Source organism: Mus pahari, chromosome 3 (genome assembly GCF_900095145.1).
Source record: "Mus pahari chromosome 3, PAHARI_EIJ_v1.1, whole genome shotgun sequence".
NCBI lineage: Eukaryota > Metazoa > Chordata > Mammalia > Rodentia > Muridae > Mus > Mus pahari.
Genome location: NC_034592.1, coordinates 2598436 through 2610594, shown reverse-complemented (window position 1 = coordinate 2610594; position 12159 = coordinate 2598436). Strand labels below are relative to the sequence as shown.

At 39.7% G+C, this 12159-nt stretch overlaps 1 protein-coding gene across 5 annotated transcripts in view; it reads right to left on the bottom strand.

The window, feature by feature from the left end:
• Nucleotides 1-12159, bottom strand: part of Cacnb2 (calcium voltage-gated channel auxiliary subunit beta 2) — a 355154-nt gene that overhangs the window by 168420 nt on the left and 174575 nt on the right. The window lies entirely within an intron of this gene.

Here is a 12159-nt window from a genome sequence, read left to right as displayed (position 1 = left end):
GGGGGACAACTCCCAGGCGAACACCCCTCCTCGGGCGGGGACAGGTGCAGGTGCCGGGTCAGCCTGGGGCCACATTATTTCTTTATGAATCAGTTTCTATCGCCAGTTTGGCCCTGAAAGACATATCTCAGAATTCCTGGTGCCCAGAACCCACATTTATTTTGTAAAAGTTTCTTTCCATACCACTAAAATGAATTAAACATCTTCCTTGAGTTAACTATAGAACTAGTGATGTCTTTGTATAATAAGTGAAATAGACCTATATAATTTCAGACATTGTATATAATATTTGAGTGTCTTCTTTAATACAACTGCCAGTGGAGTAGGAGGCATGTGCTGCGGGTGAGAGAAGCCACGTAAAGTGCTGCCATTTATTCACTGCTCTTGCCATTACTCACTGCTCTTGTTCATTTTTCTGATCTTTTCTCTTTGTTCCAAATCTTTTACTTATCTTATTTATTTGTTTAATGTATACAAGAGATCAATATGGGGATGGTATATATGTGATGTAAGCACACAGGTGTGTGGGTGCATACACCCATGTGTATGGAGGCCAGAGGAAGATGTAGGGTGCCTACCTTATTACCTTAAGGTAGCATCTCTTACTGAACCTGGAGCTAGTCAATAGGCCATCAAGCCCCCGTAAGGTTCTCATCTCTGCACCTTAACCCTAACCCTAACCCACTGGAGTTACAAGCGCACGTGGTCACAACTAGCCTTTGGTATGAGGCCCAAGGACTGAACCCATGTCTACATGCCTGTGCGTAAGCACTCTTATCCCCTGAGCCGTTTCCCTAGCCCCACTTTCCCTAATTTTCTTTTCTCAACTTTTATCCATCTTGCTATTTTAAGATTTTCTTTGTGAAATGTTTATATTCAACAAACAAGTATCCCACAGTTGTGGATTTGAGGGAATCTTGGGGGTCTAGACCAGGAACTTCATTCTTAGCGTGCTTGAGGCCTGGATTCTATCCTCAGCACTTTGAAAAGCAAAAAATCAACTAAGATCACCCCCCCCCCGAACTATAGTCTAGACTACAACTCTCCACTCTCTATGCTATGTTCTCAGAGGAGCCTTAAATGACTGCATTGGCACTCAAGTGTGGCATATGCTTTATATGTAACTGATGTATTGTTAGCCTGTGCAGACTGTCAAATACGTCACGCCAAATAACAAATGTGATTTTTATGGTGTCCTTGTACTGTATTTGTAAAAATTCTAAAATTTAAAAATATGAGTCTGTAAGTGATATGAGTATAGTAAGCATAAAAAATTGTGAGAAAATACTGCATGTAATAAAGGTATTATTTTTATTATTTTTACAAGATTTATTTATATTATTGTGTGTTGACTGCATACATGCCTGGTGCTGGCAGAGGCCCAGTAACTCTGCAGAGATTCCCTGGAACTGGGGCTACAGATAGTAGTGAGCCACCATGTGGGGCTTGGAAATCGAATCCTAGTCCTCTAAACCACTGAGCCATTGCTCCAACCTCCACAGGAACTAGTTTTAATGGGACATACACCATCGCTAAACATAAGACCGTGAACTGAGAGAGAGAGAGAGAGAGAGAGAGAGAGAGAGAGAGAGAGATTCCTATTCCGTATTTCATTTCACTCATTTCTCCAATGACATAGTGAATCAGTCCTTCTTTCTAGATATAAACAGTATAAACCATAAAAAATGTGATGCTTTGCTCCTGCATTGACCACAGTGGCATATTTTAGAAGTTTCTTCTTCTTCTTTTCTTTTCTTTTCTTTTTTCTTTTTATTTTTCTTTAACCTTAAGAGATGATTTAGGAATCAACTCTAGGAAAAAACCCATCTGTTTATAATCAAAATCAGGAAAACAGTAAAACATATATTATCCCTTCCTTTTTTAAGAATATAAACTTGAGGTTATTGCTTTTATTTTTTGTAGAATTTTTGAAGCCTACATAGGCAGAATGATATTTATTCAAGGGAGTGGTGGGGAGAGGGGACCTGATCTGGTATTGGGTGAGTGAAAAGGACTGAAGCCCTGAGGGCCAGCAGGAAGAAGGGAAACAAGCAACCTCAGAAAATAGGAGGTTGGAGGTACCCCCCAGAATGCACCAGAGACCTGGGAGGTGAGAGACATCCAGGAACACCCTACAGTAGGGAAAGGAAACTTATAGAGCCCACCTCCAGCAGGATGATAGGATATCAAGTGAGGGATGGGGTTGCCATCCCACAGTCATATATATCTCTGACCCATAATTGTTCCTGTCTGAAATAATTACAGGGATAAAAATGGAGAGGAGCCTGAGGAAAAGAAGGTCCAGTGACAGGTCCAAAGTGGGGTCCAGCTCAAGGGGAGCTCCCAAGGCCTGACACTACTACTGGGGCTATGGAGCCCTCACAACAAGGGATCTATCATGACTGCCCTCTGAAAGACCCAACAAGCAGCTGAAAGAGTCAGATGGATATATTTGCACCCAAACAATGAACAGAAGCAGCTGACCCCCAAGAGCGATCCTGCAGGAGGACCAGCAGTCTCAATTAATCTGGACCCCCGAGATCTCTCAAACACTGGGCCACCAAACAGGAAGCATACACCAGCCGATAGGAGGCCCCGAACGCACATACAGTAGAGGACTTTCTGGTCTGTGTTCATTCAGGCACCTAACCCTCAAGAGACTGGAGGCCCCACGGAGTTTAGAGGTCAGGTGGGGGGGGGGACATCCACATGGAGACCAGGTGGGGTGGGGAGGAAGTGTGGGATGTGGAACAGTTGGAGGGTGGATGCGGGGCAGGGAATGGAATATGGAATGTAAAAATTAAATTAAAAATTAAATTAAATTAAATTTAAAAAAATGTAGCTTAGCAAATGACCTGGGGATACGTCTCCTTGGGTGTTTATCATCTTTCTGTGAAGTACATTTAAGCGTCCACATAAAAATTTGTGTGTGTGTTTTCATTCAGGCATGTGTACATGTGTGTAAAGGTCTCTATGTCACAAACTCTAGAATTACAGATGTGCACCACTGTGCTCTGCTTTGCCATGGTAGCCAGGAATCTGAACTCAGATCCTCATGCTTATGTGGTAAACATTTTACCCAGGAAGCCATCTTGCCAGCCTCAATGTTTTATTTCTATATAACCATGAACCACGGTTTTATCTGAACCATGGCTGAGCAGAGCAAGGATTAGTAGGGTAATTAAGACTAAAAAGAAAATCCTTACAATGCCAGCTTATATTTTTGCTCAGCATGGTGGTGCACACCATTAATCCCAGCATTTGGGAGGGAGAGACAGATAGATCTCTTAGTTTGACGTCAGCCCAGTCTACACAGAGAGAGTTAGTGGACAACCAAAAGAGTGTGGAGAACCCCTGTCTCAAAAGTCAGACCAAAACAAAAAACCAAAGCAGGACAGTGGAAGCCTAAACTTGAAGACAAATGAACCCTGAAAATGCACAACACTCCTGTGCAAACCATCCCTATCTCCTTTATACTGTGCACAGTCTCTGACCTGTACTTCTCAGAGTGGCAACATGTGTTCTTGCCTAGAGGTCTCAGACTTTCGTGATATGCATTGAATCCTTGCAGTGATGCACCACTCCCTGTGTGTCTGCACACACTATACAGTATAACTTGAGGACAAGCATGTTCGAGTGCAACGGCAGTGGATTGGAGAGTTATGATGAATGTGTGTATGTGAGACTTAAGTACCTAAAACAAGCCAAAAGTACTTTGGTAAACATCTTACTCCAAATCATCCATTCTCAGCCTTGTTGTAAAGTGCACCCCTGGGCAACCTAAAGCTATAGCAGTGCCTAAATTCCAACCCCTGAGATACTTAATTGCTTTGGGATGTGACTTGGGTGAGTGGCGTTTCAAAAGCTCCCCAGGTGATCCTAATGTGCCATCAAGGTGGAGAAGGTTTGCTTTAGGGCAAGTAAACTGTCCTTTTTCCTCTGAAGGTTTTATTGTTGAACGGACTTTGAATTCTCATATCTCTTGAATGAACTCCATGAACTCCAGTAGTTGCTAAAAGACCCCACCTCAATGTGTCTTGGGTCATTTCAGAAGGACATACAGTATTTGACAATGACCCTGAAGTAACTCACGCTTTGGTGTTCAATCCAAATTCTATCAGATTTAAGCACCTGGCATTTCTGATTTTCTCTCACACCTTTGCTCTGTATTCACCAGTATTGTTGACCTTGCTGGAACTGTCTTGCTGGGTCTCATCTCAGTCCTGGCACCTGAGGCTCTAGGAGGTCAAACTTTGCCCATCCATCATGAGGGGAAACAGAGGTTCTGTTCTATACTTCTGCCCTTGGGGAATATCATGCACAAATATAGTAGTTAACAGTCACCCTGGAGCAAATTATTCATTCCAGATGTGCTTATTTCCACAAAACAGCATTTAGGTATATCTGATATTTTTGGAAGCTGAAGAAATGAATCACAAGACAATTTTGCTGCTTTTATTATAAAAATGTAATGGGTATACTTAGGAGAAAAACCTGCCCTTTGTGTAACAGGCATGCTTTTTGTGGTCTCTCTACTTGGCCCCTAAAATCCACAGGTGCTTTGGAATAACATCAAGGCATTATGTCTAACAGAATGAACGAATTAGGAGTGTTCTAGGAAGTTATTCTTTAATATCATGGAACTTGGATTTGCTAGTTTTCCAAGAAGAGAGTACTTTGCAAGCACCTCGAAAAAAATCATTGCCTTCCCCTTTTAAATTGGCATGATTATTTTTTTTAAATGTTCCTGACGAATGTGTGGATAGCTGAGAGTCAACCTTCCCTTGAATGGGCTATGCTTCTGAGTAAGGCACTGGAATCCAACTCAGATGCAGAATTTAACTAATGTGTCCAGAGGGCAGAGAAGTTTTGATGCAGTGTAACATGGAGCTGTGTCTTGTCCTCCATCTGCTCCTGGTTCCTGGACAAAGTGGGAGCCCTTTGCTTTCCTTAAACTACCAAAGCAGACTTAAATCTACACCAAGGTTCCCTGCTGTGAACAAAGACAGCAGATTCACCTTGAGATACAATTTTGAGTTCAGAGCAACATTTGCATCATCAAAAGACTTTACAGTGACCAATAATTCACTTTGTGTTTCTTCCATGTACTTCAAAATCATGCTCATGGTAACCAGGCTTTATTTATTCCTAAATTACTCATTAAATCTGTAGTTTTTCCTTTTTTTGTACTCCTTTTTTTTTTCTTTCTAATTTAGTATACTAACTTTGACTGCTTTTTAAAAATTTATTCTTTGTGAGCGAGCCCCACACAGCCTAGGATGGTTTTGAACTCACTACATAACAGAAGATGACTTTGAACTCTTAAAACTCCTGCCTCTACCTCCCACATGGTAGTATTATAGGTGTGCATTCCAGAGTATCATTAGGAGTATCAGATTTTTCTTGTCCATAGGATGGATCTTAATTTGGGCCAGTCATGGGTTAGCCATTCCCTTAGTCTCTGCTCTGTCTTTGTTCCTGAACTTTTTGTACGCAGGACACATTTTGACTGGAAGGTTTTATGGGTGGGTGTCTTAGGGTTTTACTGCTGTGAACAGACACTATGACTAATGTAAGTCATAAAAGACAACATTTAATAGAGGCTGGCTTATAGGTTCAGAGACACCATGTGTTTTGACTCTGATTAACTGTAGTAGTCCTTGTTTTCTGATCATTCATCTTGAACACTGGAGACAAAGCAGTCAGGTGTGATGATTCTCTTTGGCGTCAAGAAAGACTAGGGCTCCATCTTTACTACATAGCCAAGTGATCTACAGTGTGTTCTTGCTTTGCTCTCTAGGTCCTGATGAAGGAATGGGAACACTGGACTGTATAAGATTTATGGGGACAAGTACACAAAGACAACAAGGCCTCTTGTACTCAGAATGGCTGAGGCTTTACAATGATGAGTGTGAAGAATTGATCTAAATGGAGGGTTCCTCTCAGCAGAGAAGCTCACCCTCTCATGCTAACAGCACATCTTCCACAGAGGTCGTGTGAGGAATAAGCAGGTAACCTATATCAAAGGCTAATCATAGCATCCCTTGATAAACAGTGATATTTAAAAGCACTATGCTTCATCCTGCATTCTGCTCACCCACTTCCCAATGGTCTCTCCATACATATTTCTGTCACCATACACTTAATAAATACATGTACATGGGTCATGTCAGGAACCTTCTTTATTAGAGCATGAGCCTTGATTCTACTTTTTTGGCAAACTCCAACTTATATCGAGTCCCAATTGAAGTTTCCCTTCTTTTCAGAGGTTGTCTCTGACCTTTTCAAGGAGAAAACCTCCCTTCATTATCCACTGCATATTCCTCTACAGCAGCAGCCACTGTGGGATGCAAATATTTGTCTATAATGTACTTCAGTTGCCTGTCACTCAGAGGTCCACATGAGTAGGTGCTGTGTCCATTCATGCCTGGGCTGCAACACACTGATGATGTCCTATAAATATTTGATGGATGACTGCATGATTTATTAATTAGTGGCAATTTGGACTATTCAAATTTCATTTACTCTCCTGGCTGTTGGTCTCATCCATGTGATCAGACAAATGTTTACAATGGCACTTTCCCTTTCTCATGATGTGCTATTTGTTAAGATATTGGCAGGGTACTAATGGCATGCAATGTAGGGTTTTCAACAAGTGATTTTAAGATTCAGATGAATGAACTTATATTGTCCCATCTGAATATATGAAAAGAGCTACAGTCAATTGCAACTCCTTAAAAATGTGAAAGAAATTTGCTATTATTTTTCTTTCTTACTTCCTCTCTTTTCTTTCCTCCCTCCCTCCCTCCCTTCCTTCCTTCCTCCCTTCTTTCCTTCCTTCCTTCCTTCCTTCCTTCCTTCCTTCCTTCCTTCCTTCCTTCCTTCCTTCTTTCTTACTTACTAGAAAAGCAGGGGCTGAAGGCAGGGCTCCATGATTAAGAGCATATAGCACTCTTGTAGAGCACAGTTGCCAGGATCCCTGTCAGGGCTCACAGCACCTATAGCTCCAGCTCCAGGGGATCTGAAGTCTTTAGCTGTCAAGTTCACCTGCATGTATATGCACATATGCAAATACAGAGACAGAGAAAAATTAAAATAAATCTTTTAGTAAGAAGAAAAGGAAATGTTTTAGCTTTTTAAGATATTGCTTTGCTTTTTAGCATAATTATTGTATGTGCTATTTCTAGGTCATAAAATAAATTTTCTTGTATTGGAACTCATCTCTTCATCAGCCAGTCTCAAAAATTTCACATATACATGTATTATTATGGAATTAATCTCTAAATGCATATATCCTTATGGCGAACATATAATCCGAACTTATAGTTGTGAATGTTAGTTGTCCTATGATTCTGTTGGCTTGCAAACTAGGAAAAGCACAAATGTTCACAGATAGCAGAGTTCACAAACAGGTGTACATGGTGCAAGTCCAATTATACAAAGATCAGGGACCAATCTTAGACAGGTACATAACTTAATGAGAAACAAATAATGAGAGAGAGAGAGAGAGAGAGAGAGAGAGAGAGAGAGAGAGAGAGAGAGAGAGANGAGAGAGAGAGAGAGAGAGAGAGAGAGAGAGAGAGAGAGAGAGAGAGAGAGAATGCGAAAATTACAAAGTGGATAAATGACTACATTGCTTTGAACATACAGAGAAATAAATGAAAAAAGAAAGGACCAGTTATCATTATGAAGTCAAGGTAGTGTCAAGTGGAAATCTAAGGGTTCTTTGAAAAGTCAGTTGGATGGTGTTTTGCTAGGGCAAGCATGAGGAAACATTTAGCTGAAGTGGATGCAGGTGAAAGATTAAGGCAGACTGGCGAAGGAATGCTTTACAGGATCAGGCCTAGGAGAGAGGATGTTCTGCTGAAGCAAGCATGTGAAAGGACACATGATACAGGATTCTTTGCTAACAGCATGCATGTTTTTGTCTGCCTTACATTGCATAGTTGAGCTGCATTTGTTGGGACTCCATAGAGAGAAATGCACTAAAAAACTCTTGGCGTCATGCTACAGCTTCTTGATGCTTCCCTGGACAAAGGCTGATTGGCAGAGTGATGTCAGTTGAGACATATATATGTGCTGAGGCAAGATCTGTGGAGAATACATGATGTTTAGGGGGGTGTAAATAGGACTCAACAGACAGTGACAGAGGCTGAGCTTGGCTTGCTTATAGACCTAGTTGGACAATGCTTGTGGGTCTCAAGTCTTCACTGATCATTGCTTCCCTGAGAGAAGCATAGACAAGAGCTTCTGTATCCCTCAGGGCCCCTCCTGCTGGCTTCAGAGAAGGCTGAGACCTTGCCGATTCCGCTAGGCAGGGCCCTCACTGCTGCTTTGTGTTTGCTGTCCGGACTCTCCTGAACTGGACTGCCGGTGGGTCTATCCATGAAGTGTTTGAGAGTGGATTGAGCTGCTGCTGCTGACCTGTGAACTGAACTGCCGATTGCCAGATAACACAGACAGGAGTTGTTAAACTGGTTCATTTCCCCCGGATCCCTTTGTTTCCACTGCCTCTGGTGGATGATGGGCTAAAAGGGAGGTTAAAGCATTTATGAACCATCATTAAAAGGAGGACTTGAAAAAAATTAGTTACAGTGGTGGACAGCTATCTACTGATGTTATGGCTGTTAAAAATCTTTATGCTTTTAGCCAAACTGTTAAACGTTTTAAATTAATAAATTGTTACTACTGCGCATATAGAAATAAGAATAGTTGATTTGTTTTTATTTTTATCATTTGACTACAGAGTTTTGCACACACACACACACACACATACACACACCACTAAACAGTAATATCTTGTTAGATGAAGAGTTCTGACATTTTTACCATTCTGGATCAAAGATCTTAATGTAAGACTTGAAATTTAGAAACTTCTCCAACAAAACATAGATCAGGCACTCAATATACAGACAGAAGCAAAAGCTTGTTTTCTTTGATAAGTTCTCCAACACTCCAAAAATATACACCAGTAATTGACATGTAGGGCTGTGTAGAGTTAAAAAAGCTTCTAAACAAAAAGGGAAATAGTCATCAAAGTTTAAAAAAAACAAAAAAACAAAAACAGTTTACCCAGTGGTGAGAATCTTTGTCACTAGTTACAAAGGATGTTAACTTTTGCAGAATATTTGATCAACCCCAAGATTGTGTTGTTTACTGGAAAAACCTGTTTCTACCTGTGGTGTGGTTCAGTCTTAGCTGGAATTCAGATGTAGCCTTGGTACACACCTTTAATCTCAAACATTGAAGGTAAAGTTAGTTTGTAGAAGGAAGTACCCATGTTTGAAAGTGATGTCTAATTGAGTGGCCAAGAAAGTGATGAGCCAGAGAAAGATTTGACAGAGTAGGATAGGACCACTCTCATGGAAACAGAAAGGAAAGAGAGGTGACTTAAGAGAGAGCAATGAAGGGGGGGGGGTTTCCTGGCTAGTGGTATGGACACAGGTTGCAGAGAACAAGCTAGACACAAGTGAAGAAAGAACAAGACAAAGAAAAACAGGAGCCAGAAAACTAGAACAGATTGCCAGAGTTAGTTTGAGGCCAAGCAGAGCAAAAAGTGAGAGGCTGAGAGAGAATCTGTGTGGAAGGAGTTTGAGCTAGAACAGTATCATTGACCAATGGTTTGAAAGAGCTAGAAAGGGTGAGATAATTCAGCAGCAAGTCTCAGAGCCAGAATAAGTTCTAAGCATAGATTAGATTGTACAGGAGCTAGAAGCTTCCAGGGCTAGGCCTGGGTTAGCAGAAGGAGGCACTGAGTCTCCCAGACAATTCTGTCAGGTCAATGAAAGTTACATTACAGTTAATATCCAAAATATATAAAGAATTCAACAAGTTCAACATCAAAAGAACAAATCATATAATCAACAAATGGGCAAAAGAACAGACAGCTATTAAAAGAAGTACAAATGTTCAATAGATGGGAGAATGCCCAGCACCATTAGATATCAAAAAATGCAAAACAAAGTTTCATTGATACTCTATCTCACTCTAGTCAGGATGCTTATTACTAAAAACAAACAACAAATTATAGTAAGAATACAGGGGGAAAGGACCTTACATACTTGTGGTTGGAATGTAAATTGGTCCAGTCACTGTGGAAATTTCTAAAAAAAAAAACAAAAACAAAAACAAAAAAACTCAAAATAGAGCCTCCATATAATCCATTTATATTACTTCTGGTTACAGACCCAAAGGATGCTAAGTCAGCATGCCACAGAGATACTTGCATAGTTTTTATTATGGCACTGTTCCCAATGGAATTAACCTAGGTGAACATCAATAAGGAATATATGATGTTCATAGTAAATGGGGCATTTGGGTCAACCAAAATGAAGAATGAAATGAAAATAGACAGAACTGGAAAATGTTACGCACTATAAGCCAAACCAGAAACATAAACACTGTATGTGGAATTTCTCTGTGAACTCCAGATTTAAAAAAACAAAACAAAACAAAACAAAAAACCAGAAATGACAGGTATGTCAACTATTGGAGAAGATGGAAAGGTTCAGCACAAATGGAAGGCAGTGTAAAAGGAGTAACTTGGCTGGTGAGTGTCATCAAAGTTCATTATATGTATATGCAAACTCACAACTTTATATAATATGTACTGATATTTTCCACATTCTTCAGGTTTTATGTATTTGTGACTATTTTCACTGCTGTGTAGAGGGTCCTTCATGTGACCTGATCTCATTTATTGATTTTGGTTTTGTTATCTAAAATCACCTTTTTAATTCTGTAAGAATTAGGAACCCATTACATGTGTATCCAGTTCCCCATTATTTACTTAAGAAATTGTCTTTTCTTAACTTAGAAAAGAACCATTTCATTATATAAATATGTAAATTCTGTTTTTCTCAACATTTCCATTCTATATAAATTAGAATGCCATCCAGTCACAAAGAAATGAAATTCTGTAAATTGTGGCACCATGGATGGAGATCAACAAGTAAAAATAATCATGATAGGAAGATATAATTTGAATACTAAAAGCATTGGCTTCTTAGAAGCAGATGTTCAAAAGCAGACAGCAGAGCTACAGGGAGACTGGAGAGCAAACACTGAAACAGTTAACTGGGAGAATTAGCTCTAGTGTTCCAAAGCCTACTAAGGTGGTTATAAAAATGCACAACAATTTAATATGCATTTTTAAATAACTAGAAAAATATATAAAAAGATGTTTGAGGAGGAATAATGGTAATTATGTTGGGTTGTTTTTGCCATTATATGTTGCACACAAATCTCAACTTATCACACTGTACTGAAAAAAAAAAAAAAGCACATGTAATGTGTTAATTTTAAATCCCTGTCTCTCTTGCTTTTGTTTTGTTTTGTTTTTCTTTCTAGACAGATCTGTTCTATCTGTTCTAACTCTCTCTATAGACCAGGCTGGCCGTGAACTCACATAGATCTCTCTGCCTCTGCCTCCTGAGTGCTGGAGCTAAAGACATGCGCCACCATGCGCAGCTCTAAAGACATGGCCGCCATGCGCAGCACTAAAGACATGCGCCACCATGCGCAGCATGTGTTAATTTTAAAATGTCAAATGCCTTTGCCAGTAAGAGTCTCTAATTCACAATAATACATTTAAAGAATTTACTCCTTTGGTGTCATATTTTGATTATATCTTCAACTTCAATGAGACAATTATAGTCATTATTTCTTTAACATTAATTTGTTTTGATATCAGAACTTAATGTAGTATTAAAATGCTGTTTTCCTTAGAGGAAATAAAACCTTATAATAATACAGTAATCACTCCGTATCCATGGGCAACTGGTTCTAGGATCCATCCCCTAGATACAAAATCCACAAATGCTCAGGTCTGTTTCATCCAATGACATACCCTTCTTCACCTTATACTTTAAATAATCTTTAGATTAATTACGTTTTTAAGGGCATGCAAAATAAAAAGAACACTGGTAATCAACAAAGATGAGCCATAAAATATTTGTTCGTCAGTTGGTTATTTTAGGCATGAGATGTCATCCAGGAAAGGTGACTGAAATGTTCTCTCAGCATTTTCAGCTCTTTGAATTATTTTTGAAATTAGCTTTTAGAAAATGGGGCTAATGCTCTCTGACTTCCAAGGTTTCTGTTCAAGGGGCTTGACCATCTTAAAACATTTCTCAATATTAGCAATTGACGACTCTTAAA